Below are 26,219 nucleotides of genomic sequence, written 5' to 3' on the forward strand. Positions count from 1 at the left end.
CAGGAGGACTTAACGTGGTCCCACATACACCCGCACAGTCATGAAGAGGGCACGGCAGCACTTCTTCACTCTCAGGAGGCTGAAAAGCTTTGGCATGGGCCCTCAGATCCTGAAAAAGTTCTGCAGCTGCATCATCGAGAGCATCTTGACTGGCTGCATTGCTTGATATGGGAATTTCACCGCTCCTTGACCGCAAAGCACTACAAAGGGTGGTGCGGACAGCCCAGTACATCACTGGGGCCGAGCTCCCTGCCATCCCGGATCTCTATATCAGGCTGTGTCAGAGCAAAGCCCAAAAAATTGCCAAAGACTCCAGCCACCCAAGCCATAGACTGTTCACTCTGCTACCATCCGGCAAACGGTACAGAGACAGCTTCTACCCCCAAGCAATAAGACTGCTAAAATAGCCAGCCTGCTAAATAGTCAATTAATGGCACCCAAACTATGTGTACTGACTCCATCTTGCCCTGACCTTACGCATACTCACTAGACTTTATATACACACCATACAAACACACACATAACATACTCACGCATACCGACACAACACAAACAAACAAAATACATACACACACACACAATTTTCTGCTGCTACTCTGTTCTTAATTTTACTCAAATTGTCATCTATCTGGATGACTAGTCACATTACCCTGGATTCATGTACGGTTCAAGTAACTCGTACCTCTGCACGTTGATCTGGTACTCCCTTATATATATTTCACCTTTATTTAACCAGGTAGGCTAGTTGAGAACAAGTTCTCATTTACAACTGCGACCTGGCCAAGATAAAGCAAAGCAGTGCGACACAAACAACAACACAGAGTTACACATGGAATAAACAAACATAAAGTCAATAACACAATAGAAAAAAGGTTTATGTACAGTGTATGCAAATGAGGTAAGATAAGGGAAGTAAGGCAATAAATAGGCCATAATGGTGAAATAATAGGCAGTGACACATAAAGGGCAGGTAATCAAGGAGGTGATGGAGTCCAGGTGAGTGTCATTATGCACGTAATGCTGGTGACAGGTGTGCGCCCTAACGAGCAACCTGTTGACCTAGTGGCCAGAGAGGGAGCACATGTGACAATTGTAGCTCCATTCTTGTGTATTTTATTTTATTCCTCGTGTTAGTTATATTCATTTTTTTAAATTGCATCGTTGGAAGGTTCTTAACCAAGCATTTATCTGTAGTTGTATTCTGCGCATGTGATAAATAACATTTGATTTGACCTGAGAAGATGCCGAAAAGTTACTTTTCATGAAAGCGTGCGTGAAGTCCGAATGGTTTTGACCCCACTATCGAAAGTGTGTTTTGGCTCTATGACGTTCCACAGGACTCATCTCAAGTCGGTGACCTCCAGGTTCTCACCAAATCGCCTGTACGTATCAAGTTTCAGGTAAGACCCAAGTGCAGACCGTGTTGAAGTAACAATGTTCATTGCAACAACGGGGGCAGGCAAACGTCAGGTCAAGGCAGGCAGGGGTCGATAATCCAGAGTACTGGGTACAAGGTACAGGACGGCAGGCAGGCCCAGGGTCAGGTCAGACAGAGGTCGGTAACCTAGAGTAGGGGCAACGGCACAGGACGAGGATGAGAAAAAGAGAGACTGGGTAAAGCAGGATCTGAGACAAAACGCAGGTTGACTTGAACAGGCAAGACGAACTGGCACAGACAGACAGAAAACACAGGTATAAATACCCAGGTGATAAGTGGGGAAGATGGGCGACACCTGGAGGGGGGTGGAGACAAGCACAAGGACAGGTGAAACAGATCAGGGTGTGACAGTAAATTCCCAAACGGTTTGAGCTTAACACAATTAAATAGATGGTAGGATATGCCAAAAAAAGGGGTGAAACACAGGTCTAAAAACCCCTTTTCTGACCCTTCTTATATTTCTTAGATATAGGACAGACATTTCATTACAAACAAACTATTATTTTTGGACTGTCTATCTTGCCATGGTGAATGTGTTATTCAATCCGCTTCTATGGGCTAATAGCAGTAAGGCCAAATTCAATGTTGTTTCTATATTTTCTTTGATACCTACAAGGGTCCTAAAATTCTAAATCAAATAGGGAAATGATCCATGGTATGACCAACTTAAAACATTTCCATAAGTTAGCTTAGTCGAACCCCCTCCCCCAAAGGCTTAGGCTCAAAAGGGGCTTTAGAGAACAAATCTACATTCTAGAGTGTGCAATTTCATTAATTTAAATATCATTTTGATTTCCAACAAACATGAATGTACAGTAACTTGAAATATACCTGTCATAGATTTTTTTGTTGACCTCTAGACCATTAAACGAGACAAACTGTTTACGCTGATGTTGTGCAAATATGCAAATTCAACCAACCAGCCAGGTTGATGCAACGGGATTACATTGACAAAGAACGTTGAAATAATGAAGAGATTATGTTGACACAATCGTGAAAAAGAATCCAAATAGCTGACACTTATATTTGTTTAGTATTTGTCTCTGACAGGTGTAGTTTAATGAACAGGAACTCAATGCTAATTCTGCCGCATGTTTTATGCATATTCAGAGAAATGCAGTCATTCTAATCTGATTACGGCTCCTTTCTGCCAAGCAGCCACAGGCACCGCTCTGGGAGAGCAGAGAGAAACACATACAGACAATCTGACTATACACCATTAACATACCTGGCTAGAGCTTTCTTAGCGGAACGTCTAGGAGCAGAGGTTTAATTGTGTGTATGTGTGGGTTCATGCGTACGCGTGTGTACCTAGGTGTTACCTAGGGGTTACCTAGGGGTTTGTTAAAGAAAAAGCCGACGTCAGAGCAGCACTTTTGTAGCCTACAGCTCAGCTCAAATGTAACACATGAATTCACCAAAGGTTCCAATTGATCAATTGGAAGGATTCTGGTTTGCGTTTGATTCCTGTATAGGCCACATATACTGAGAGAGAGAGCGGGAAGGGAGAGGGGAGGTTGGAGAGGAGGAGGAGAGAAGTAGAGTGATAGGTAACACTTCCTATGAAGTACATACAGTCAGGTCCAAAATTTTTGGCACCCTTGATAAAGATGAGCAAAAAAACACTGTATAAAATAAAAAATACAAATACTGAGCTATATTGTATGCACAATCCAAGATGGCGTAGCAGTTAGACGTCTTTGTCCTGTTCCTTGTATATATCTTTTTACATCTTTTTCTTTGCATATCTTCTTCGCATATTTTCCTAAACCTCAACTTCTAAATACTCTCCTTCAACCCGCCTCACCCAATGTGGCATGGATCTGCTTTTTTCTAAACTATTTCTATTTACTTCGGATCTGGAATCCCTCAACTGAAGCTAGCCAGCTAACTACCTATCAGTTATCAGTTAGCAAACCATTGCTAGCGGTCATCAGCTAACCTTTAGCTCGGAAAGCTCTCGCCAGTTCGAACAACGTGACTCAAACCAGAACATAATGGACCTATTTCTCTCCATATCCCCGGATTCCTACCGCAAACTGAACATTTTCATTTGGATCTTTGCAACTAGCTAACCGCAATCCCGGTTGACCACTCCTGGCTAGCGTTTCCATCCCGGAGCAAGCACCAATTAGACTGAAGTTAGCCCGGCCAGGACTCCTGTGCTACCACCGAAGCCCACTCCTGGGCTACAATATCCGGACCCCTTCTACTGCCGGTACGGGGCACGGAACCCCGCTGATCCTCTACGACTGGAATACTGACATAATCTGCCCGAGGATTCCAACAGGCCCCTCAGGCGCGACACCCGCTGAAGGCCCATTCTGCTAACCTGCTAGGCCTGCTAGCTACCTAGAGCTACTTGGAATCCTACTAATTCCACGACTGGTCTATCGACGTCACCGCACGAAGAGGCAAAAACAGACTTACCCCATCGCGACGTCCCCCAAAGGCTAACTTGCTAGCCCCGGTCTAATAACTGCTAGCTTGTCTAACCCGGTTTGCTAACTGCTAGCTTGCCAGCCCCGGTCTGCTAACTGCTAGCTTGTTTAGCCCCGGCCTACTAACTGTTAGCTTGTTAGCATCGACCTGCTAACTGTCTGAATCGCTGTGTCCCCAGTCAGCCCAACCACTCACTGGACCCATATGTTCGCTTGGCTATGCATGTCTCTCTCTAATATCAATATGCCTCGTCTATTACGGTCCTGGTTAGTGATTACTGTCTTATCTCACTGTAGAGCCTCTGGCCCTGCTCAATATGTCTTAACCAACCATGTTGTTCCACCTCCTACATATGCGATGACATCACCTGGTTTAAACGTCTCTAGAGACTATATCTCTCTCATCATTACTCAATGCCTAGGTTTACCTCCAATGTACTCACATCTTACCTTTGTCTGTACACTATTCCTTGAATCTATGCTATCGTGCACAGAAACCTGATCCTCTTACTCTCTTTGTTCCGAACGTGCTAGACAGCCAGTTCGTATAGCATTTAGCCGAACCCTTATCCAACTTCTCCTCTGTTCCTCTGGTGATGTAGAGGTTAATCCAGGTTCTGCAGTGTCTAGCTCCACTCCCACTCCCCAGGTGCTCTCATTTGTTGACTTTTGTAACCGTAAAAGCCTTGGTTTCATGCATGTTAACATTAGAAGCCTACTCCCTAAGTTTGTTTTACTCACTGCTTTAGCACACTCTGCCAACCCGGATGTCGTAGCCGTGTCTGAATCCTGGCTTAGGAAAACCACCAAAAACCCCGAAATCTCCATTGCTAACTATAAAATTTACCTCCAAGATAGAACTGCCAAATGGGGCGGTGTTGCAATCTACTGCAAAGATAGCCTGCAGAGACCTGTATTACTATCCACGTCTGTACACAAACAATTCTAACTTCTACTTCTAAAAATTCACCTTTCCAGAAACAAATCTCTCACTGTCGCCGCTTGCTACAGACCTCCCTCTGCCCCCAGCTGTGCCCTCGATACCATATGTGAATATCTTCTGAGCTCGTGCTACTAAGTGACCTTAACACCCCGGCCATCCTACAATCTAAACTTGATGCCCTCAATCTCACACAAATTATCAATGAACCTACCAGGTACAACTCCAAATCCGTAAACAAGGGCACCCTCATAGATGTCATCCTAACTAACTCGCCCTCCAAATACACCTCTGCTGTTTTCAATCAAGATCTCAGCGATCACTGCCTCATTGCCTGCATCCGTAATGGGTCTGCGACCAAACAACCACTCCTCATCACTGTCAAACGCTCCCTAAAACACTTCTGCGAGCAGGCCTTTCTAATCGATCTGGCAGGGGTATCCTGGAATGACATTGACCTCATCCCGTCAGTAGATGATACCTGGCTATTCTTTAAAAGTGCCTTCATCCCCATCTTAAATAAGCATGCCCCATTCAAAAAATGTAGAACTAGGAATAGATATAGTCCTTGGTTCACTCCAGACCCGTCTGACCTAGACCAGTGGAAAAACATCCTGTGGCATTCTGCATTAGCATCGAATAGCCCCCGTGATATGCAACTTTTCAGGGAAGTTAGGAACAAATATACACTGGCAGTTAGGAAAGCTAAGGCTAGCTTTTTCAAACAGAAATTTGCATCCTGTAGTACTAACTCAAGAAAGTTCTGGGACACTGTAAAGTCTATGGAGAATAAGAGCACCTCCTCCCATCTGCCCACTGCTCTGAGGCTAGGAAACACTGTCACCACAGATAAATCCACTATAATAAGCATTTCTCTATGGCTGGCCATGCTTTCCACCTGGCTACCCCTACCCCGGTCAACTGCCCGGCACCCTCCACAACAACCCGCCAAAGCCCCCACCATTTCTCCTTCACCCAAATCCAGAAAGCTGATGTTCTGAAAGAGCTCCAAAATCTGGAACCCTACAAATCAGCCGGGCAAGACAATCTGGACCCTCTCTTTCTAAAATTATCTGCCGAAATTGTTGCAACCCCTATTACTAGCCTGTTCAACCTCTCTTTCGTATCGTCTGAGATTCCCAAAGATTGGAAAGCTGCCACGGTCATCCCCCTCTTCAAAGGGGGTGACACTCTAGACCCAAAATGCTACAGTCTTATATCTATCCTAGTTAACAACAGATTACCGACCATTTTGAATCCCACCATACCGTCTCCGCTATGCAATCTGGTTTCAGAGCTGGTCATGGGGTGCACCTCAGCCATGCTCATGGTCCTAAACGACATCATAACCGCCATCGATAAGAGACATTACTGTGGAGCTGTATTCATCGACCTGGCCAAGGCTTTCGACTCTGTAAATCACCACATTCTTATTGGCAGACTCGACAGCCTTGGTTTCTCAAATGATTACCTTGCCTGGTTTACCAACTACTTCTCTGATAGAGTTCAGTGTGTCAAATCGGAGGGCCTGTTGTCCGGACCTCTGGCAGTCTCTATGGGGGTGCCACAGGGTTCAATTCTCGGGCCGACTCTCTTCTCTGTATACATCAATGATGTAGCTCTTGCTGCTGGTGATTCTATGATCGACTTCTATGCAGACAACACCATTCTGTACACATCTGGCCCTTCTTTGGACACTGTGTTAACTAACCTCCAGAGGAGCTTGAATGCCATTACACCTCTCCTTTCGTGGCCTCCAATGCTCTTAAACGCTAGTAAAACTAAATGCATGCTATTCAACCGATCACTGCCCGCACCTGCTTGCCTGTCCAGCATCACTACTCTGGATGACTCTGACTTAGAATACGTGGACAACTACAAATACCTAGGTGTCTGGCAAGACTGTAAACTCTCCTTCCAGACTCACATGAAGCATCTCCAATCCAAAATTAAATGCCAAACATACCCTCGTAAAACTGACCATCCTACCGATCCTGGACTTTGGTGATGTCATCTATAAAATAGCCTCCAACACTCTACTCAACAAACTGGATGCAGTCTATCACAGTGCCATCCGTTTTGCCACCAAAGCCCCATACACTACCCACCATTGCGACCTGTCAATTCATACGTGTCGCCAAACCCACTGGCTCCAGGTTATCTACAAGTCTCTGCTAGGTAAAGCCCCGCCTTATCTCAGCTCACTGGTCACCATAGCAGCACCCACTCGTAGCCCGCGCTCCAGCAGGTATATCACATTGCTCACCCCCAAAGCCAACACCTCCTTTGGTCATCTTTCCTTCCAGTTCTCTGCTGCCAATGACTGTTTTACTGTATGAGATCGGAGAACACAATGGGAGGGATCTTAGACCAGTCCTCCATATAGAATCTTTGCAGATCCTTATTAATATCCTTCATCTGCAGGTTACCAATGTGGTTCAAGTTCAGAGACTGAGATGACTGAAATGGCCATTGCAAAATGTGGATTTTGTAGTCTATTAACCATTTCTTTGTGGATGTTGATGTGTGCTTGAGTTTGAGTTTGAGTTTATTTTTATTTTTACAGGGACAGTGCACATTAATCAATGTTTCAGTAAAAGTGCCGGTTTTAGCCAGCCGGCTAATTTTCAACCGCAGTCCCTGGGCAGGTTATTAAAAACAATTACAATATAGACAATAGCAACATAGAACAAGCAAGACATAGCAACATAGGACAAGCAAGACATAGCATACAGACAGAGCAACATAGGACAAGCAAGACGTAGCATACAGACAGAGCAACATAGAACAAAAAGCAGCAAGACAAAATTCATAAAAGCAACAAAGTGTTTCCACACCTCACAAGCTATAGACAACAGACAACATGGAAAGCGACAACACACAGCTATGGGACCATGATCACAAATCTGATTGACCTTTAGCCATGTCTTCAAGCATTTTGTGAAAGTGTGATATGTGGTGCAGTTATGTGTGTCTGATGGCAGTGTATTCCAGACATGGGAAGCTCTCACAGAGAATGCAGATTTACTAAAGGTGCTTTTCCTTAGGGGAACTATACAGTCACCTCTCATGGCAGACCTTGTGGATCTGCTGCCATATGTCTGGGTTTTCTGTTTAACAAAAATATTGAGTGGAGGGGGAGCCAGGCCATTAAGGATCTTGAATACAAGACATGCGTCGGTGTATTGCACAAGATTTTCCCAACTCAAGAGCTCATGCTTTCTAAGGATGTGACAATGATGATGGCTATTGGGCTTCCTATCAAGCACTTTGAGAGCCTGTTTGTAGACAGACTGAATAGGTTTTAATGTTGTACAGCAAGCTTGGGCCCAACTAGTCAAGCAGTATGTTAAGTGGGGGAGTATCATAGAGTTGAAGTACAGTTTTTCTACCTCTGTAGTCAAACAATTTCGCTTGAGGTTATTGTATTGCTGGAAGATACACCAGGCTTTTGGCTAGGATGTCCTGGCACTGGGTAAAGTTGGTGATGACGATGAACTTAACTTCTTGAAACTCCCCATCCCGGATCCGGGTTTGTGACTAAAGCCTCAGGCTCATTAGCATAACGCAACGTTAACGATTTCTGAAAATCGCAAATAAAATGAAAATAATGCGTCTGCTCTCAAGCTTAGCCTTTTCTTAACAACACTGTCATCTCAGATTTTCAAAATATGCTTTTGAACCATAGAAATTGACTAATTTGTGTAAGAGTATGCAAAGCTAGCATAGCATTTTGAGTAGCATTTAGCACGCAACATTTTCACAAAAACCAGATAACCAAATAAATAAAATCATTTACCTTTGAAGAGCTTCTGATGTTTTCAATGAGGAGACTCTCAGTTACATACCAAATGCGCAGTTTTTCCTGAAAGCGTCTGTGTGTAGGAGAAATCGTTCCGTTTTCTACATTGCGTCTGGCTACCGAAACGAACCGAAAATTCAGTCACCTACAACGTAAAACTTTTCCGGATTAACTACATAATATCGACCGAAACATGGCAAACGTTGTTTGGAATCAATCCTCAAGGTGTTTTTTCACATATCTCTTCATTGATATGCAGTTCGTGGAAGCTTGCTTTCCTCTCTGTATCCCATGGAAAAATACTGGCAGGTGACTTTTGCGCACCAATTTCGGCGCAAGACACCGGGCGGACACCTGGTAAATGTGGTCTCTTATGGTCAATCTTCCAATGATCTGCCTACAAATACGTCACAATGCTGCAGACACCTTGGGGAAACGACAGAAAGGGCAGGCTCATTCCTCTCGCATTCACAGCCATATAACCATCAGATCCTCCTCTCCACCCTCTCCGAGTTGGGCATCTCCGGTGCGGCCCACGCTTGGATTGCGTCCTACCTGACAGGTCGCTCCTACCAGGTGGCGTGGCGAGAATCTGTCTCCTCGCCACGCGCTCTCACCACTGGTGTCCCCCAGGGCTCTGTTCTAGGCCCTCTCCTATTCTCGCTATACACCAAGTCACTTGGCTCTGTCATAACCTCACATGGTCTCTCCTATCATTGCTATGCAGACGACACACAATTAATCTTCTCCTTTCCCCCTTCTGATGACCAGGTGGCGAATCGCATCTCTGCATGTCTGGCAGACATATCAGTGTGGATGACGGATCACCACCTCAAGCTGAACCTCGGCAAGACGGAGCTGCTCTTCCTCCCGGGGAAGGACTGCCCGTTCCATGATCTCGCCATCACGGTTGACAACTCCATTGTGTCCTCCTCCCAGAGCGCTAAGAACCTTGGCGTGATCCTGGACAACACCCTGTCATTCTCAACCAACATCATGGCGGTGGCCCGTTCCTGTAGGTTCATGCTCTACAACATCCGCAGAGTACGACCCTGCCTCACACAGGAAGCGGCGCAGGTCCTAATCCAGGCACTTGTCATCTCCCGTCTGGATTACTGCAACTCGCTGTTGGCTGGGCTCCCTGCCTGTGCCATTAAACCCCTACAACTCATCCAGAACGCCGCAGCCCGTCTGGTGTTCAACCTTCCCAAGTTCTCTCACGTCACCCCGCTCCTCCGCTCTCTCCACTGGCTTCCAGTTGAAGCTCGCATCCGCTACAAGACCATGGTGCTTGCCTACGGAGCTGTGAGGGGAACGGCACCGCAGTACCTCCAGGCTCTGATCAGGCCCTACACCCAAACAAGGGCACTGCGTTCATCCACCTCTGGCCTGCTCGCCTCCCTACCACTGAGGAAGTACAGTTCCCGCTCAGCCCAGTCAAAACTGTTCGCTGCTCTGGCCCCCAATGGTGGAACAAACTCCCTCACGACGCCAGGACAGCGGAGTCAATCACCACCTTCCGGAGACACCTGAAACCCCACCTCTTCAAGGAATACCTAGGATAGGATAAGTAATCCTTCTCACCCCCTTAAATGATTTAGATGCACTATTGTAAAGTGGCTGTTCCACTGGATGTCAGAAGGTGAATTCACCAATTTGTAAGTCGCTCTGGATAAGAGCGTCTGCTAAATGACTTAAATGTAAATGTAAATAAGGAGACAATGGAAAACAGAGCCTCAAAAATCCTTGTCATTTCCTGGATGCCATCTCATCTTGGTTTTGCCTGAAGCTCACGTTCTAGGGCACGCACAGAGAATATCTTGGTATTTCTGGACACGTCAGAGTGTTTTCTTTCGAATGGTATCAATTATATGCATAGTCGAGCATCTTTTTGTGACAAAATATCTTGTTTAAAACGGGAACGTTTTTCATCCAAAAATGAAATAGCGCCCCCATAGATGTAAGAGGTTAATAAGGGCCCCAGGACCAGTGGAAGCAAAATTGCTCAGTGCTATTATCCTCACAACGTGAGGTGTTGAAAGATATTGAAAACAGGAATCCCAATCATTTTGACCCCTATATTTAAAAAGAAACAAAATATTACTTGTTAAACAAAACCTATTTCTCTCTTTTGGATAAAAAAAGTAAAATAATTTTAAGCACGCAATTAAGCTCAGTATCTTTTGCTAATTTTAGCTGCTAGCTAGCTGCATATCAAACTAGCAGGGTTTTCTTGAGCCTACAAGCAATTGTTACAACAACAAGAAAATATCATCAAGGGCTTTGTCCAAATACTAATGGATTCTACTTATAAAAGAATGGACGACCTGACTAGAGAGGTCCAGGACCTGAAGAACAGTTTGCAAGTTCTCCCAGGGTCAGCTCGATGAGTTGAAACAGAAGAACGGCAAGATGACAGCAATCTGTAAGTCCTTGAGAGAGGACATCAGTTCTGTGTGTGAATCCATGATCTCAATGGACAATCAAGGCAGAAACACATGGTTGTGGACGGTATTACAGAATCCCCACATGAGACCTGGACAGAGTCTGAGGACTAAGTGAAGGAAATGATCTCTGAGAAATTGAAGAGGGACCACAGGAAGATTGAGGTGGAGCATGCCCACAGGACTGGAAAACCCATCACCGGCCCAGGTGATAGGACCAGGCCAATAGAGGTCAAATTCCTGAGGTTCAAGGACAAGGTAGCTGTTGTGGAAAGAGTCAAGCACTTGAGGGGAACGTATATCTTCCTCAACAAGGACTATCCTGAAGCTGTGCGCCAGAAGAGGAAAGAACTGATTCCAGCCATGAAAGCTGCCAGAGCACGTGGGGACATTGCTTACATCCGCTATGACAGGCTCATTGTCCACCCTCCCTCCCAGAAGCCTGGAAGGGATGAGAGAGCCAAGCCTACGAGTTCGTAGCTTCAAGCCCACAGCACACACATACACACCAATTGACTAATGCTGAATGTATATATTTTTCTCTTGCTTTGTTTGCTCTTTTCAGTATTATGTCTATCTCTGATAAGCTACCCATTTAAGAGCTGAAAATAGCCTATATTAACATATGTAGCCTTAGAAATAAGGTTCATGAAATTAATAACTTGCTAACATCATATAACATTCATATATTAGCCATTTTCAAGACACACTTAGGTCATTCATTTGATGATACAGCAGTAGCAATACAAGGATATAACATCTATAGAATAGACAGAAATTCTTATGTGGGAGGTGTCACATCACTGTAATGCTTAGAGAAGATCTTATGTCAAGTGTTATTGAAGTGTTGTGGTTGCAGGTTCATTTGGCACATCTAAAGTATTTTATTTGGTGGTGTTGCTATAGGCCACCAAGTTCTAACATTCAGTATCTAAATAATACGTGTGAAATGCTTGATTGTCTATGTGATGTAAACAGAATGCTCTACTTTCTTGGGACCTAAATATTGACTGGTTATCATCAAGCTGTCCGCTCAAGAGGAAGCTTCTTACTGTAACCAGTGCCTGTAATCAGATTCAGGCTATTAATCAACCTACCAGGGTGTTTACAAACACTACAGGAACAAGATCATCCACATATATCGATCACATTTTTACTAAAACTGAAGAACTTTGTTCTAAAAATGTATCCGTACCCATTGGATGTGATCACAATATAGTGGCTATATCCAGGAAAGCCAAAGTTCCAACAGCTGGGCCTAAAATAGTGTATAAGAGATCATACAAAAGATTTTGGTGTAACACTTATGTGGATGATGTTAAAAATATTTGTTCGTCTGATGTGATTAATGAGGAGCATCCAGATGCTGCATTTGATGAATTTCTGAAATTGCTTCTTCCAATTATTGATAAACATGCACCTGAAACGGACTGTTAGAACTGTTAAGGCTCCATGGATTGATGAGGAATTGAAAAACTGTATGGTTGAAAGAGATGGGAAAAAATAAATGGCTAATAAGTCTGGCTGCAGATCTGACTGGCTTACTTACTGCAAACTGAGAAATGATGTGACTAAACTCAACAAAAAGAAGAAGAAACTGCATTATGAAGCCATTATCAATGATATAAAGAATGATAGGAAAAAACCTTTGAGTACTTTAAACGAAATTATGGTCAGCAAGACAAATTGAACTGTCTTACATCGAATCCGATGGCTTATTCATCATGAAAACATTTGATGTTTCCAATTATTTTAATGATTATTTAATTGACAAAGTTGGCAAACTTAGGCAGGAAATGCCAACAATGAACAGTGAGCAATTGTATTCATGCATAAAACACATATAATGAAAGGAAACCATTGCAAGTTTGAATTTTGTAAAGTTAGTGTGGGAGAGGTGGAAGAATTATTGTTATCGATCAATAACGACAAAACTTCTGGCATTGACAACTTAGATGGAAAGCTACTGAGGATGTTAGCTGACTCTATAGCCACTCCTATCTGTCATATTTTTAACCTGAGCCTAGAGGAAAGTCTTTGTCCTCATTCCTGGAGGGAAGCCAAAATAATTCCGCTACCCAAGAGTGGTAAAGCGGCTGTTTACTGGTTCTAACAGCAGACCTATAAGCCTGCTGCCAGCTCTTAGCAAACTGTTGGAAAAAATGGTGTTTGACCAAATACAATGCTATTTCTCTGCAAACAAATTAACAACAGACTTTCAGCATGCTTATAGAGAAGGGCACTCAACATGTACTGCACTGACACAAATGACAGATGATTGGTTGAAAGAAAGTAATAAGAAGAAGATTGTGGGATCTGTACTGTTAGATTTCAGTGCAGCTTTTGATATTATTGACCATAACCTGTTGTTGAAAATACATAACTGTTATGCCTTTCAACCTCTGCCATATCGTGGATACAGAGCTATCTATCTAATAGAACTCAAAGGGTTTTCATTAATGGAAGCATCTCTAATGTCAAACATGTAAAGTATGGTGTACCGCAGGGCAGCTCTCTCGGCCCTCTGCTCTACTCCATTTTCACCAATGACCTGGCATTAAACAAAACATGTGTGTCCATGTATGCTGATGATTCAACCATATGCGCATCAGTAACCACAGCTAATGAAGTCACTGAAACCCTTAACAAAGAGTTGCAGTCTGTTTTGGAATGGGTGGCCAGTAATAAACTGGTCCTGAACATCTCTAAAACTAAGAGCATTGTATTTTGGTACAAATCATTCCCTAAGGTCTAGACATCAGCTGAATCTGGTAATGAATGGTGTGGCCATTGAACAAGTTGAGGAGACTAAATTACCTGCCGTTACTTTAGATTGTAAACTATTATCATCAAAACATATAGATTCAATGGTTGTAAAGATGGGGAGAGGTCTGTCCGTAATAAAGTGATGCTCTGCTTTTTTGACACCACACTCCAGAAAGCAAGTTCTGCAGGCTCTAGTTTTGTCTAGTCTTGATTATTGTCCAGTCGTGTGGTCCAATGCTGCAAAGAAATACCTAGTTAAGCTGCAGCTGGCCCAGAACAGAGCGGCATGTTTTGCTCTTAATTGTAATCAGAGGGCTGATATAAATACTGTGCATGTCAATCTCTCTTGGCTAAGAGTTGAGGAGAGACTGACTGCATCACTTCTTCTTTTTATAAGAAACATCAATGTGTTGAAAATCCCAAATTGTTTGCATAGTCAACTTACACACAGCTCTGACACACACACTTATCCCACCAGACATGCCATCTTTTCACAGCCCCCAAATCCAGAACAAATTCAAGAAAGCGCACAGTATTATATAGAGTCCTAATTGCATGGGACTTCCTTCCATCTCATACTGCTCAAATTAACAGCAAACCGGGTATTATAAAACAGATAAAGCAACACCTCACGGCACAACGCCTCTCCCCTATTTGACCTAGATAGTTTGTGTGTATGCATTGATATGTAGGCTTTTACATGTATTTTATGTAGTTCTGTCCTTGAGCTGTTCCTGTCTATTGATGTTCTGTATTATGTCATTCTGTATTGTCATGTTTTGTGTTGACCCCAGGAAGAGTAGCTGATGATTTTGCAACAGCTAATGGGGATCCTAATAAAATACCAAATACCCAAAAATGCATTATCTATAAAAGACTACGGTGCATAATCTATTACAGCATACTGGTTTGAAAACACAGACAATATGATTATTGCACACGTTAGGCTCTAAAGAAACATTTAACCATAGCTTATCATGATTTATAAAGCTTTATAAAGCACTATTCATGTGTTTTTGTTTGCTTTACATAAAGGGATTCCCATTATTAAACACGATAAGAGGTATTTGTACGCAGTATGATCATTTACCACAATAGACAGAAAAAGGCACAATACAGAGTTAGCTACCCTGGTAACATTGTATTTGACATTGTCAGCATGATATGGACGTTTATAAGCAAAGCTGTTCATTATTGCAATACATAAAAACACAACATTACCGAGTTATACGGATGCAGTGATGTCCATGCAGTATGATAGAGGCAGGAGAGGAGGAGAGGGAGATATAGGGAGAGAAAGAGAAAGAGCAGCTGGAGGTAAGGTACTGTATAAGGGAGGAAAGGTGAAATGAGAGGGAGAGGGGATAGAGAGTGGAGGGGAGAGGCGTAGGAGAAGAGGAGTACAGGTGTAGCAGCTGGAAGTAAGGTCTATACAGTGTGAGAGAACTCTATCTGCGATGTGCAGAGAGTGAAGCATATCATCGGTGTAATAGAAAAATACATCTGACAGAGAAACGTATCAAAAACACCTTTCCTCCACAGGAGGTTGGTGGCACCCTAATTGGGGAGAACAGGCTCGTGGTAAGGACTGGAGCAGAGTGAGTGGAATAGTAACAAATACATCAACCACATGGTTTCCATGTGTTTGATGCCATTCCATTTGCTCCGTTCAGGATATTACTATGAGCCGTTCTCCCCTCAGCAGCCTCCTGTCCTTCCCTCCCTCCCCCTATCCTCTCCTCCCCATTTCCCCCTCCTTCCAACCCAGCCCCTTGGAGGCAGGGTAAAAATAGTCATATGAATGGCAGATTACAGAGTGATCTAGACATCTCTCTCTCTCTCACTCTCTCTCTCTCGCGCGCTCGCTCTCTCTCTCTTGCTCGTCGGTGGAGACAGTGACTCCAGCGAGTAGCAGAGGAGGCGTACCCGACATCCGTCTGTTGTTTCCTGGGTACAATCACCACGCAAGTCCGAGGATAGGACAGCCAGAGGAGGTCGAAGATAGCCGGACGGGACTCACGGCCATGTAACGGAAGTGAATTATCTCAATTCCATAATAAATCATATTCCACATAAGAACTAAGACATTATAGCTAACGCTGTTTGATGGATTGGATTCCGTCATCTAGACCGCCTCCCAAACTCTGAGTTTACCTCACAATAGTGAATATTGAATATCTTAACTGGTCATGTCAACTAAGATAGTAAATTAGCTTTTAAACATGAAGATACTAGCTAATGCTAAGAGAGTGGCTAAATGACAGCAGCACATCCAAGGGACACTACTAGCTAAAGTTTCCAAGGGACAATTGTCACTACAAAGGGAAAAACATTCCAATTAAAGGACTAACATTATTAATAGCCATAAAGTGACATAGTGGGCTTGAGGTGACAGTTTAAGTTATGGTCTTCACAAGCTTTTTGCTATGATAAGTAGAGGTCGACCGATTCTGATTTTTCATTGTAATAATGACAATTACAACAATACTGAATGAACACTTATTTTAACTTAATATAATACATCAATAAAATCAATTTAGCCTCAAATAAATAATAAAATATGTTCAATTTGGTTTAAATAATGCAGGAACAGAGTCTTGGAGAAGAAAGTAAAAGTGCAATATTTGCCATGTAAAAAAGCTAAAAGCTAAAGTTCCTTGCTCTGAACATGAGAACATATGAAAACTGGTGGTTCCTTTTAACATGAGTCTTCAATATTCCCAGTTAAGACGTTTTAGGTTGTAGTTATTATAGGAATTATAGGACTATTTCCCTCTGTACCATTTGTATTTCATATACCTTTGACTATTGGATGTTCTTATAGGCACTTTAGTATTGCCAATGTAACAGTATAGCTTCCGTACCTCTCCTCGCCCCTACCTGGGCTCAAACCAGGAACACATCGACAACAGCCACCCTCGAAGCATCGTTACCCATCGCTCCACAAAAGCCGCGGCCCTTGCAGAGCAAGGGGAATAACTGCTCCAAGTCTCAGAGTGAGTGACGTCACCGATTGAAACGCTATTAGCGCGCACACCGCTAACTAGCTAGCCATTTCACATCGGTTACATCAGCCTAATCTCGGGAGTTGATAGGCTTGAAGTCATGAACAGCTCAACGCTTGAAGCATTGCGAAGACAATAGGATAGGATAAAGTAATCCTTCTCACCCCCCCCCCCCCTTAAATGATTTAGATGCACTATTGTAAAGTGGCTGTTCCACTGGATGTCATAAGGTGAATTCACCAATTTGTAAGTCGCTCTGGATAAGAGCGTCTGCCAAATGACTTAAATGTAAATGTAAATGTACCTGCTGGCAAACGCACAAAAGGGCTGTTTGAATGAATGCTTACGAGCCTGCTGCTGCCTACCATCGCTCAGTCAGACTGCTCTAAAAATATCAAATTATAGACTTAATTATAACATAATAACACACAGAAATACGAGCCTTTGGTCATTAATATGGTTGAATCCGGAAACTCTCATTTCGAAAACAAAACGTTTATTCTTTCAGTGAAATACGTAACCGTCTAAATATTGCTGTTAAATTGTAGAACCTTCAATGTTATGTCATAATTATGTACAATTCTGGCAAATGAATTACGGCCTTTGTTAGGCATAAATGGACTTCACACAGTTCGCAACGAGCCAGACGGCCCAAACTGCTGCATATACCCTGACTGCTTGCACGGAACGCAAGAGAAGTGACTCAATTTCCCTAATTATAAGAAATTCATGTTAGCAGGCAATATTAACTAAATATGCAGGCTTTAAAATATATGCTTGTGTATTGATTTTAAAGAAAGGCATTGATGTTTATGGTTAGGTTTGGTGCAACAACAGTGCTAAATCATCACCCGTTTGGCGAAGTAGGCTGTGATTCGATGAGAAATTAACAGGCACTGCATCGATTATATGCAACGCAGGACACGCTAGATAAACTAGTAATATCATCAACCATGTGTAGTTAACTAGTTATTATGTGAAGATTGATAGTTGTTTTATAAGTTTAATGCTAGCTAGCAATTTACCTTGGCTTCTTGCTGCCCTCGCATAACAGGTAGTCAGCCTGCCACGCAGGCTCCTCGTGGAGTGCAATGTAAGGCAGGTGGTTAGAGCATTGGACTAGTAACCGGAATGTTGCAAAAATAATCCCCTTGCTGACAAGGTAAAAATCTGTCGTTCTGCCCCTGAACAAGGTAGTTAACCCACCGTTCCTAGGCCGTCATTGCTAGAGCCGCTCGTCGGTCAGGAGCGGCCAGAATCGCCCGTCACTCCGGAGCTGCCGGAATCACCCTTCACGCCGGAGCTGCCAGAGTCTCCACCCTGTCCGGGGCTGCCGGAATCACCCTTTCGTCCGGTGCTGCTGGAATCTCCCATCCATTTGGGACCCATTGCTAGGGTCCCCAGTTCAAGGTCGGTAGCGAGGGTCGCCGCTCTAAGGAGGCCACGGAAGCGGTTAAGGAGGCGGAGAAAGACTATGGTGGAGTGGGGTCCACGTCCCGCGCCAGAGCCGCCACCGCGGACAGACACCCACCCAGACCCTCCCCTCTAGGTTCAGGTTTTGCGGCCGGAGTCCGCACCTTTGTGTGTGTGGTGGGGGGGGGGGGTGTACTGTCACGTTCTGACCTTAGTTCTGTTGTTGTGTCTTTGTTTAGTATGGTCAGGGCTGGGTGGGTTGTCTATGTTCTTTTTTCTATGATTTGGGGTTTCTGTGTTTGGCCTGGTATGGTTCTCAATTAGAGGTAGCTGTCTATCGTTGTCCCTGATTGAGAACCATACTTAGGTAGCCTGGTTTCACTTTTGTGTTGTGGGTGATTATTTTCCGTGTTAGTGTTTGTACCACACGGGACTGTTTTGTTTGTTTCACTTTGTTATTTTGTATTTTGTAGTGTTCAGTTTGACACATTACAATGGACATTACCACTCTGAAAATTGGTCCAATCTCTCTTTCTCCTCATCAGAAGAAGAGGACGAACGTTACAATGTTGATCTGAAGTAAAGACGTTCAGTTGAATTGCACAACAAGCCTCTGTGCATTTGTAACTTTTGTCGACGAGGATGGTCGAGTTTAACTTACTCCACCATCTCAAATTCTCCGGTCCCTGGAAATCCACCTGTTCCATGGAATCAATGGTTTCATACCTTTCAGTTGTATATGGTAGCTATCAATCTGCATGGAGCTGCCGATGCCCGAAAATGGGAGATTCTACTCCATTGTCTCAGCGGTGAGTGACAAAGTATCTTCTCCACTCCACATCCAGTGGATAACAAGTTTACATCGGCGGTCCAAGCTCTCGAGGAACACTACAGTGGCTCAAGTAGTGTGGTCATGCATAGTTTTCTCTTCAGACAAGCGCAACTGCTGGGTGAGTCCACTGGAAGATTCCCGACCACTCGAAAATGAATTTGTACATGATCAGTTCATTGAAAAAACATAATGTGCTCCACTGAGAGAGAAATTGTTGTTAGATACCGATGATTTTTTAAAATTTTATTTTACCTTTATTTAACTAGGCAAGTCAGTTAAGTGATGGCCTAGGAACAGTGGGTTAACTGCCTGTTCAGGGGCAGAACGACAGATTTGTACCTTGTCAGCTCGGGGATTTGAACTGATCTGACACTGGAGAAAGCACTTACTATTGGAAAACAAAATGGAAGTTGCTTTTGCTGGCCTACATACTAAAGAGACCATCTCAGTGCGCGAGGCTACACTGGCTGAGGCAGCAGTACAAAATGTGCAGGAAACCATTCGGGGGCAACGTTGTTCAAATTGTGGCTCCAGTGGGCATGCTACAAGAGCATCTACATGTCCAGCAAAGGGGCAACGCTGCAAGAACTGCAACAAATACACTGCTTAAAAAAAATAAAGGGAACACTTAAACAACACAATGTAACTCCAAGTCAATCACACTTCTGTGAAACCAAACTGTCCACTTAGGAAGCAACACTGATTGACAATAAATTTCACATGCTGTTGTGCAAATGGAAAAGACAACAGGTGGAAATTATAGGCAACTAGCAAAACACCCCCAATAAAGGAGTGGATCTGCAGGTGGTGACCACAGACCACTTCTCAGTTCCTATGCTTCCTGGCTGATGTTTTGGTCACTTTTGAATGCTAGCGGTGCTTTCACTCTAGTGGTAGCATGAGACGGAGTCTACAACCCACACAAGTGGCTCAGGTAGTGCAGCTCATCCAGGATGGAACATCAATGCGAGCTGTGGCAAGAAGGTTTGCTGTGTCTGTCAGCGTAGTGTCCAGAGCATGGAGGCGCTACCAGGAGACAGGCCAGTACATCAGGAGACGTGGAGGAGGCCATAGGAGGGCAACAACCCAGCAGCAGGACCGCTACCTCCGCCTTTGTGCAAGGAGGAGCAGGAGGAGCACTGCCAGAGCCCTGCAAAATTACCTCCGGCAGGTCACAAATGTGCATGTGTCTGCTCAAATGGTCAGAAACAGACTCCATGAGGGTGGTATGAGGTTCCGACGTCCACAGGTGGGGGTTGTGCTTACAGCCCAAAAACGCGCGGGACGTTTGGCATTTGCCAGATGACACCAAGATTGGCAAATTCGCCACTGGCGCCCTGTGCTCTTCACAGATGAAAGCAGGTTCACACTGAGCACGTGAAAGACGTGACAGAGTCTGTAGACGCCGTGAAAACGTTCTGCTGCCTGCAACATCTTCCAGCATGAACGTTTGGCGGTGGGTCAGTCATAGTGTGGGGTGGCATTTCTTTGGTGGGCCGCACAGCCCTCCATGTGCTCGCCAGAGGTAGCTTGACTGCCATTAGGTACCGAGATGAGATCCTCAGACCCATTGTGAGACCATATGCTGGTGCGGTTGGCCCTGGGTTCCTCCTAATACAAGACAATGCTAGACCTCATGTGACTGGAGTGTGTCGCAGTTCCTGCAAGAGGAAGGCATTGATGCTATGGACTGGCCCGCCCGTTCCCCAGACCTCAATCCAATTGAGCACATCTGGGACATCATGTCTCGCTCCATCCACCAATGCCACGTTGCACCACAGACTGTCCAGGAGTTGGCGGATGCTTTAGTCCAGGTCTGGGAGGAGAACCCTCAGGAGACCATCCGCCACCTCATCAGGAGCATGCCCGGGTGTTTTAGAGAGGTCATACAGGCACATGGAGGCCACACACACTACTGAGCCTCATTTTGACTTGTTTTAAGGACATTACATCAAAGTTGGATCAGCCTGTAGTGTGGTTTTCCACTTCCACTATTTTTATGCTTGGAAAAATAACGTTCCCAAGGTAAACAGCCTATTTTTCAGACCCATATACTAGAATATGCATATAATTGACAGATTAGGATAGAAAACACTCTAAAGTTTGCAAAACGGTCAAAATATTGTCTGTGAGTATAACAGAACTGATATTGCAGGTGAAAACCTGAGTAAAATCAAACCAGGAAGTGGCTTCTATTTGGAAAGCTCCATGTTCCATAGCCTGCCTTCACTCCATTTAAAGGGATATCAACCAGATTCCTTTTCCTATCACTTCAAGGTGTCAACAGTCTTTAGACATAGTTTCAGGCTTTTATTTTGAAAAATGAGATAGAAAATAACATTGCGTCAGTGGATAGCTGGGTGTTCGCATGAGTTTTGCTTGCTCAACAGAGTGGGGCAGCCATTGTCTCTCCCTCTCCTACTGAAAAAGCGACAGTGCCGGTTGATATATTATCGATTATATATTTTAAAAACAACCTGAGGATTGATTATAAAAAACATTTGACATGTTTCTGTGGACATTACGGATACTATTTGGAATTTTCGTCTTGGATGTTGTGACCGCTCAAGCCTGTGGATTTCTGAACATAACATGCCAAACAAATGGAGGTATTTTGGATATAAAAATAATCTTTATGGAACAAAAGGAACATTTATTGTGTAACTGGGAGTCTTGTGAGTGAAAACATCTGAAGATCATCAAAAGTAAGCGATTAATTTGATTGCTTTTCTGATTTTCGTGACCTAGCTACTTAATGCTTAGTGTACATAATGTTTTTCTATGCTATCGATAAACTTACTCAAACACTTGGATTGCTTTCGCTCTAAAGCATAATTTCAATAATTTCATAATTTCAAAATCTGGAATGGACGAGTCAACAGGTGGAATAACAAAAGGCTAAGCTGCGTTTTGCAATATTTCACTTGTGATTTTATGAATATGAATATTTGTTAATAATATTATTTGACTGTGGCGCTATGCTATTCAGCGGTTGCTAACGAAAATGATCCCGCTAACGGGGTAGTTAAACTAAAATAAATAAAGTATGATGGAAAAAAGCTTTTGAGTTCCTTAAATGAAATGATGGACAGAAAGACTAATTCAACTCCACCTGTCATTGAATCAGAAAACTCATTCATCACAAACTTGGGCATGAAATGCCAACAAGAAACTGTGAGCCATCATTTTCACGCACAAAACACCTACAAATGAATGGAAGCGTTGTAATTTTGAAATCTGTGAAGATCATCAATAATGAGAAACCACCTTAAAGCTGAAATATGTCATTTTTTGAGCGACCAACCAAATTCACATAGAAAAGTGAATTATAGATCTTATGAATTTTTATAATGAGTATTTCTGTATTTGAAGTTGGCGCGCTGCAATCTCACTGGATGTTGGCCAGGTGGGACGTTAGCATCCCACATACCCTAGAGAGGTAAAACAGCTGAAAATACTCCTTTTGGTTCTGGAAAATATATTTCACAGCGGTTTAGAAAATACAATGATTCTCTGGATTATAGTTGCTTGTTTTATAACATAAACTGAAATTAGGCGAACTATTAGAATTTTAGCAATCAGGAAATATCAGTGATTTCTGCATGCTAATAGAGAAGGGTACTAAACATGTACTGCACTGAAACAATTGACTGACGATTGGCTGAAAAATAAGAATAAGAATATTGTGGGAGCTGTATTGTTAGACGTCAGTGCAGCCGTTGATATTATTGACATTAATCTGTAATTGGAAAAACGTATGTGTTATGGTTTTAAATCAGAGCTACATACCTATCCAAATGAACAACGAGGGTTTTCTTTAACCAGTTGGATATAGGGGGCGCTCTTTTCGTTTTTGGATGAAAAACGTTCCCATTTTAAACAAGATATTTTGTCACGAAAAGATGCTCGACTATGCATATAATTGACTGCTCTGGAAAGAGAACACTCTGACGTTTCCAAAACTGCAAAGATATTGTCTGTGAGTGCCACAAAACCAATGTTACAGGCGAAACCCAGATAAAAATCCAATCAGGAAGTGCCGCATTTTTAAAAAGCGCCTCATGCCAATGACTTCTTATATGGCTGTGAAGGAGCTAGGAGTCAGCTTACGTTTTCCACGTTTTCCCCAAGGTGTCTACAGCATTGTGACGTCTTTTTAGGCATTTCCATTGGAGAATGGCTGTAAGAGACTATAATGGGGTAGTGGTCGCATGGTGTCTCCCGGAGAAAACCTTGCGTAAAATACTGAGGTAGCCATTTTTCCAATCGTTTGTTATGAGAAACCAACTGCCTCGACGGATATATTATCGAATACATATGTTAAAAACACCTTGAGGATGGATCCTAAACAACGTTTGCCGTGTTTCTGTCAATATTATGGAGCAAATTTAGAAACAAGTTTGCCGTTATAGTTTAAGTATTTTTCGGTCGATTTCTCAGCCAAGCAGGATGATCAAACGGGAAGTTTTTTGCCTACAAAAATACTATTTTTGGAAAAAAGGAACATTTGCTATCTAACTGGGAGTCTCCTGAGTGAAAGCATCTGAAGTTCTTCAAAGGTAAATTATTTAATTTGGTTGCTTATCTTATTTTCGTGAAAATGTTGCCTGCTGCCAGCAGAGCTAGCATAGCATTATGCCATGATAGACTTACACAAATGCTTGTCTAGCGTTGGCTGTAACGCATATTTTGATAATCTGAGATGACAGTGTTGTTAACAAAAGGCTAAGCTTGTGTTTGAATATATTTATTTAATTTCATTTGCGATTTTCATGAATAGGAAAAGTTGCATTATGGTAATGCACATGAGGCTATGATTACACTCCCAGATACGGGATTGCTCATCGCTAGAGGTTAATGGAAGCTTTTCTAATGTAAAACATGGAAACGTGTGGTATTCCGCAAAGCAACTCTCTTGGCCCTTCAAGGTTCTCAATTTTTACTAATGATCTACCTCTAGCATTAAACAAGCCTGTCTTTCTATGTACGCTGATGATTCAACATTATACATGTCAAAATCTACAGCTAGTGAAATCACTGCTACCCTGCAAGAGTCAATTTTGGAATGGGTGGCTAGTAATAAACTAGTCCTGAACATATCTCAAACTAAAAGCTTTGTATTTCATACAAATCATTCCCTAAGTTCTAGACCTCAGCTGAAATTGGAAATGAATAACGTGGCTGTTCAGCAAGTTGAGGAGACTAAACTCCTTGGTGTCACCTTAGACTTTAAATTGACATGTCAAGGCATATTGATTAAATTGTTGTAAAGATGGGGAGAGGTCTGTCTGTGATAAAGAGATACTCTGTATTTTTGACACCACAGTAGATCAACCAAGTCCTGCAGGCTCTAGTTTGATCTAATCTTGACTATTTCCCTGTGATATGGTCAAGTGCTGCAAAGAAGAACCTAGAAAAGCTGCAGGTCGGCAGAACAGAGAAGCACGTCTTGACCTTCAATGTATACAGAGGGCTAAAGTCAACAGAATGCATGTCAGTCTCTCTAGGCTCAAAGGATAGGAGAAATTGACTGCAACCATTGTTGTTTTTATGAGAAACTTTGTGTTTAAAATGACAAATTGCCTGTGTAATGAACTGTATAATCAGACATACTTACCCCACCAGACATACCACCAGGGGTCTCTGTTAAGGTCCCAAAATCCAGAATGAATTCAACGCAACGCACAGTATTATATAGATGTTACGATAAACTAGGAGTGGTGGGTGGAATCAGGCGCAGAGAGCAGGGTTCAGTCATTTGTCAATTTATTTCACCGACGCAACAAAACTGGTCACGCCAACACACAGGGCGTGTACAAGTTCTCAGTCCAAAACAACAGGACAAAATAGTCCGGAGAATAAAGACACGAACAAAAATAACACCATCCAAACAGAGTAACAAGAAACAAGCCCACACAAATACCCAGCAGGCCTAGTGCCCTTAAATAGCCTACACACAAACCCTAACACAAAACAGGTTTACCCAATTACCCAATAATCAAAACAAACAGAAAGGGAATCGATGGCAGCTAATAGGCCCGCGACGACGACCGCCGAGCACCGCCCGAAGAGGAAGAGGCACCATCTTCGGCGAGGTTCATGACAATAGAGCCATTATCACATGGAACTCCCATCTCAAATGACTCAAGAAAACAGCTAAATTATCTTTAAAAAGCAAATGAAACAACACCTCATAACACCACACCTCTCCCCTATCTTACGTAGGTAACCTAGTCATATATATGTATATGTCGTAATGTATGTATTGTATGCGTGCAAGTCTGTAATGTCTATGTTAATGTTTTTAAATGTACGTAAATTGTAAAGTATTTTTGCCTGTAATGTATTTTTTGTTATGTGTCGGACCCCAGAAAGACTAGCTGTTGCCATTGGTGTTGGCTAATGGGGATCCCAATAAAATCTAAATTTAAATGTTTGTGTGTGTGTGTGTGTGTGTGTGTGTTTGTGTGTGTGTGTTTATTTATTTGTGTGTATTTGTGTGTGTGTGTGTGTTTGCAGCCTACTTCATTGTCTCTTTCTCATTCAAGTTCAAGTTATTAAACTCCTGTAAAAAGGCAGACTTCCAAACATGTAATGATGACCCAGCAGAAAATATCACAACCCTTACAGTGAACATGTGCAATTAAGGTTTTTTAATAAATACTTCAACAAATGTAGCAATATGTACATTTTTATAATAATATATTAGTCATGGGCCTCTGTCACCGTTAAAACTGTGATTTCACTGAACTGTGATTTCATAGATTTTTTTCCTCTTCATATCTATCCCTCGTTTCCCTCTCTATGACCATCCATGCACACGCATGCACGTACGCACGCACGCACACACGCACACACACACACACACACACACACACACACACACACACACACACACACACACACACACACACACACACACACACACACACACACACACACACACACACACACACACACACACACACACACACACACACACACACACACACTTGCGAGCGCACACACACACACGCACACACAGGCACTTCATTGACACACTAATAAAATCATTTTATGTAAGAATCTGTTTTGGATTCATCCCATGTCTGAAAAATTACATTTTCGGCTCAACTGAGAGCCTTAATTTAAACGCTGT

Source organism: Oncorhynchus masou, chromosome 24 (genome assembly GCF_036934945.1).
Source record: "Oncorhynchus masou masou isolate Uvic2021 chromosome 24, UVic_Omas_1.1, whole genome shotgun sequence".
NCBI classification, from domain to species: domain Eukaryota; kingdom Metazoa; phylum Chordata; class Actinopteri; order Salmoniformes; family Salmonidae; genus Oncorhynchus; species Oncorhynchus masou.